This window comes from Daktulosphaira vitifoliae, unplaced genomic scaffold (genome assembly GCF_025091365.1).
Source record: "Daktulosphaira vitifoliae isolate Bord-2020 unplaced genomic scaffold, ASM2509136v1 Scaffold_244, whole genome shotgun sequence".
Classification (NCBI taxonomy): Eukaryota; Metazoa; Arthropoda; class Insecta; order Hemiptera; family Phylloxeridae; genus Daktulosphaira; species Daktulosphaira vitifoliae.
Genome location: NW_026099810.1, coordinates 1 through 5,759, shown reverse-complemented (window position 1 = coordinate 5,759; position 5,759 = coordinate 1). Strand labels below are relative to the sequence as shown.

At 26.0% G+C, this 5,759-nt stretch overlaps 1 long non-coding RNA gene across 2 annotated transcripts; it reads left to right on the top strand.

The window, feature by feature from the left end:
• The first annotated feature begins 2,414 nt into the window (after nucleotides 1-2,414).
• LOC126909300 (uncharacterized) lies at nucleotides 2,415-4,256 on the top strand. 2 transcript variants are annotated; one of them, XR_007704999.1, is made up of 5 exons: nucleotides 2,424-2,618; nucleotides 2,725-2,870; nucleotides 3,516-3,795; nucleotides 3,880-4,044; nucleotides 4,125-4,256. It is a non-coding gene; the product is annotated as an uncharacterized LOC126909300 (long non-coding RNA). The 2 variants fall into 2 exon arrangements; XR_007704998.1 differs by having other exon boundaries at nucleotides 2,415-2,618; nucleotides 2,725-3,795.
• Nucleotides 4,257-5,759: the final 1,503 nt, after the last annotated feature.

Here is a 5,759-nt window from a genome sequence, read left to right as displayed (position 1 = left end):
GCAAATCTGTAGATAGTGTTTCATTTAGAGAAATTGGTGGATTATTCCAAATGCAACATCAACTCTTATTTCTTTAATTATGTCCTGATTAGTAGTTCTTTGATTTTAAAATATAATATATGAATAAATACTAATTATAGTTTTTAAATTCAGTATGAAATTGTGAGGCTAGTTATGATGTATGGTTCATAGTGTTGGGCGGTTGATAAGAAAGTAGAGAAATGTTAAGATATGTAATGGCTGAAACAAGACAATGTTGTCAACCACACAACAAAAGTATATATAATTTATTAATTATTAAATTTCTAAAATTAAATTAGATATTACATTACTTTATGAATGATGTAGTCTTTAATTTAATATTAATACTATGAAAATAGAATATTTATAAGATTTACTTTTTAAGTATTCCTAATAAGATAGATTAATTTAAATGTCGTATTAATTACTTTAAATATATATTTAAAAACAATTTTTTCTTACTTACACAATTATTCATAAGTTTATAACATAAGTTATCGCAAGATTATATTTATTTACATATAATTTATTCTAGTCGAAGACATTACCCTTAAAAATTGAAAAAAATTCCCTCGTTCCCCGTAAAAGGGGGAAACCTCCAAAAAAATTANATAGTTCCCATTACTTTGAGATCCAATAATCTCATTATCTCCTCGTAAAGCCAACCTACGCTTGCATAAAAACTTGATAACACTTACAAGTCTAGTCAAAACCTTTTTCCAATAAAATTTTTCTTCACCCATTTGTTTTTGAAGTTCAGCATCAATACGACCTAGAATAACTGAACGATCTTTAAACGCTATAAATGCATTGAGATGATTCTTTGAAGTCTCATGCTCGAGAAGTTGTTCGTTAGAATTTTTCCAGTTGAAAAATCCTTCTGTGTTAAACTGTGTACGCAATGTAGTTGATGACATAATTTACATATTGAACAGAAAAGGTGGCTTTGGAAGGGGAAAAGCATAACCATGATCGTTTAATTAAGTCACCATTTTTACATTTTCGCTTAAACATTCCAGTGTTACACTTACGAGTCCATTTACCAGTACTATTTTTTTGCACCAAAGATTTTTTTTTAATTAGCTCTTCATTGCAATTTTGTAAATGTATAATATCTTTGTTAATCCAATAATCTACATATGTTGACATATTTTCAGGCCATAATCCAATATCAGTCATCATTTCAATTGGAGAATTTTGAGTTGTCTCTGTTTCAGAAGTATCTTGAATTTGAAGAGAATAGGGTATTTGATTAAATTTAACAAGATGCGAAACACTGTCCACATAATTTGAATTTTCTTCATTAAGCATGACAGAAACATTTTCACAAATTTGAGAATCTGTTGTAAATATTTCGACATTCAAAGATTCTATTTTTTCAGCACTAGTATCATTAATGTTTGTTGATTTTTCAATACTAGTATCATTCATGAATGTCGGATTAATAATTGTCTCAGAAGTATCAGAAGCTTTATTTTCGCTTTGTAATAAGTCTGACTTAAAAAACTAGGTATGCATTTTGTTTTTTTAATTTCATTTTCAATTTTTTCTTCTTTTTGCTTTTTTAATTTTCGGTTAGCAGCGCCACTTGCCTGAACTCTTTTCATAGTTTGAAATTCGAATTCCCTATAGTCAATATTTGATTATAAATTCGAAACCAAAAAAAAAAAATTTAAATCAATATTAAAAATCAGAATTATGATGAAATAAAATTAAAATTGATTTTGAAAATATTCATTGTTGTTTTGTACGAGGCAGCTAGACCGTAGGACAGCTAGTTGTGCACCGCACTAGAATACCGTTTTACCTTAAACCTGTTTAAATCGTTATTATAGATGCGGGAGTGGATCACCTAGGAGATGACGGCTAATGGTATATCCAATAAGTAACGAGAGTAGACAATATTTAAATCACAAATGAACATATACAGAGTGATTTTTTTATCATAACCCACTCAATTACTTACAGAATAAATATATTTAAACATTTTTTTTTTTGTTATCTTTAGTTACACATTATTCTTGAATTCTTAAATATGTAATACTTTTTAAGTTCATCCCTTATGCCTTGTAAGGGGGTCAATGTGTGCTGTATGCCCCAATGTCATAATGTTATCATATGACGTATATCGGTATTAATTTTGCAGCCAAAATTATATAAATACAAAACAATATTTATTTTTTAAAGTTGATTTTTTCATAAGACGAGGGTTAAAAAGTTTAAAATTTTTTTATAGTATTCGGTATCCGGTTGCCCCCAAACATCTGCTGCCCGGGGCAAGTGCCCTTAAAACCCTCCGTTAAATCCGGCCCTGAATCTGTGGTAGAAGTAACATAGATAATGCTATTGTTAACAATCTTTGGCTTGTGCGATATATTGACTATAATAAAATCATTACACTATTTTAACGAATTCTATATTTAGCTATGGAATACTTATCAGCTCGTTATCAATGTTGATTTGCACCATCACTACACGGAGAAATATATCTGTCATTTAGAAGATCTGTTGTTTTTTTACTTTTATATTAATTTGTTAATAAAATAATGAATTCAAAATTATTTTTTATTTTTGAACTAAAAAATCCTGAAACAGAGGTGACTTTTAATCAAATAATTTAAAGTCATATTACATAAATTATTCTATTGTTGGACTTATTACGTATAGTCTTTTCACTTTTTATATTTTAAAATTTTCTTTCAGACGTCCAGTTTGAATATTGCTAATAGTAACATAACAAATAAATTGGTTATCGTCACTAAAGATAAATAAAATTAACCTACATATGAAATTCTATAAACAACTCGAAATTTGATTTACAGTCTGGTCCAAAAAGATCCATATTAGAGGTATATCATGTATAAAACTGACAACATAATATTTACATTGTATTATAAATATATATTTTAATTGCTATTAAGCTTATTTTAGGAACGGTGTACTTATACGAATCTTCGGCATTGGTTATTCGTCAACCTTCCGGCAGTTGTCAGTAGTTGTTACACGAATCTAAGGGATATAAATATTTGGATTTTGTTAGTTACATATGTATCTCTATAAGCCTGTTATGAAATAATTTTTAGGTCCATTGTTTATATACTATACAGGGGTGTCAAATTTATTTGTTTAAACGGCAGCATACATATTAAACTAGTTTATAATATAGAATATTATCTAATTAAGAAAATAACTCTCGACTATAACTTTTGGATCAATTCTTTGAAAGTTATTAGAATTTTAAAATATAGTACTGATGGTAAAGCCCAGATACTGCTATTTTTATCATTAGTCATTCTTTGGTCACACTTCTGCCACCTAAGTACAAAAATTAGAATATCTTCCAAAGCACAGGTCTAAAAGTTCTTGTTTTAAATTACAAATACCATTTCCATTAACATAACCATGGCTTCATTTTATGAGGTTGAATATTTTTGTGTATGATATAATTATTGTTCAAAAATTAACATTTATTATTTGTTTTTTATATTTATTAGTTATGTGGGTTTAGAGTTATTGCAAATGGAAAACTAACAAAACTGGATGATCATGCTATTATTATATTACAGAAACTCATTTAACTCTTATTCCAAAATAGACAAGACATTATAACGTAACTGTCAAAAAAACTGACACTATTCATACCCAGCTAATAAGTCAATCTAAACTAGAATTTGCCGCAAATAGGTAATGTATGAAAAGTCTAATTGATATGACAATTTTTTAGTATTCAAAGACTGACTTGACACAATGAAAACAGATCATCATTAAATCATGGTAGGGAACTAATTTAAATGATCTAATCAAGTAATGAAAACTGAAGATAAAATTATTAATTTCTTATTAAATAATTTTTCTTAGGGAATTTCAACAAAACCTGTGTTTTATTTTCTAAGCATATACCCATATTTTCTGAAATATTTAACAAAGAAACAAAATACACTAGTCACCATATTCAAAATGAAATAATTGAAATATGTGCAAATAGCGAAAAAGAGTAAATAGTATAATATGTGATGAAGCAAGGTAATAAATTCAAAAATCATTATTGATAAAAAAATGTATAATTAATAAACACTAATATTACTATTACATTTTTGCTTTAGTTTTAGATTTTATAAAGAAGAACAAGTGTTTAATATTATTTTGAAACTTATAAATTAAATACTAAAGCTCAAATAATTTCACAATCCTATAATGGTTGGAATTTCTGTGGAAATATCATGTCTGAAAATTTAATGGAGTCAATCAAGAATAAGAATTGGTATGTTTTATAGAATAAATCTTTTGGTTGCAGATAGGTGCAAAATGTTTAAAGTAAAAACCAATATTAATAAAATATGTTTGTTTTATTAAAATAATAAAATTTTATTTTGTAATAATTAAAATTTTTTAAAAAACCTTAAGTTTTTTAACTTGATTAAATGTATTTACGTTTCATTTTTCCCATCCTCAAAGAATTGTCAATTAGTTGAATTGCATAAAAACTTAGACATAAAAACAAAAACTATGGGCGCATTAGTAATAATAGATGGAATTGTAGATTTAAAAACTGTGAAGCCATTAAACAATGTTTCTAGAGTATTCTTATTGTACTTAAAAGAGAAATAGAAAATTAAACTGATAAAGTTGTCAATAAAGCTAAAGATATAATTTATAAATCACTATTGTTTTTTATCCAATTGATGTAGATTTCATTGATAGTTGTTTTGTTAATAATACTCTCAACAATTACAAAAGGAGACATTTATTATAGTTTAGTTCATCATGCACAAAATCTTGTGTATGATCTTGGCTGTGCTTAATGCAGAAACTGACAATCAATGTTCCACTGTTTCTAGATAATAAAATGTAAAACTAAAATAATAACTATTCCCTATTGATACATTTATTATTTGTTTTATTATTTATTATTCACAATATTATTTAAATTGATTTTTGCGAACTGGGATGATACTCAAATAATATATTTTCAACAATAATAAATAGTTTTTTTTTTAATTATTTTCTACTTATTTAAAATAAAAGACTGTCATGAATTTTTAATTTATTTGTTCTCTCAGCATAATGAATAGATATAAAAATACCTTTATATCTTTGAAATTTTATACTAGGAAAGATTAGTGTAATAAAAGTTGGTTGTGAGTAAAATTAGTTACTGGGAATCGTTTCTGTGGTATCAAAAACATATTTTCAACAAAATTCAATAGTTAATATTTTGTATTTTTATAAATATTTTCTTCAGTTTTAAAAATAAATATTGTAAATTTTATTTTATTAATTTTTTTTCTGACACATAATATTTAAAATGTAATGTTTCACATTAACACCAAGTTCTACAAGTTCAGTCAAAGATGGTTCTTGGCTAAACTAATATTGAATGGGATGGGTACTATCTTTGGTTTGCAACAAAAATCAAACACCACCAATGAGAAAATCACAAAAATAATTTTGTTGGCATCCTTGGGATTAAACTCAGGATCCTGTGCGCCGAAACATACGTTTCTATCCATTATGCTAGACTGACCCATTTAAAGAGTACAGGTTAGTGAATATTCAATATTATAATTGTTTTTAATTTTTATAATTTTAAAAAACAAAATAGTGAAATTGATTTATAATTAAATATATTTATGTCTTTTATTCTAAAGCTGATAAGTAGTTATTCTTTATTTTTTAAATAATTTTTGTACAGAGAATCTGTATATTTAGTGTATAGAATTTTTTTTACCATACATGGT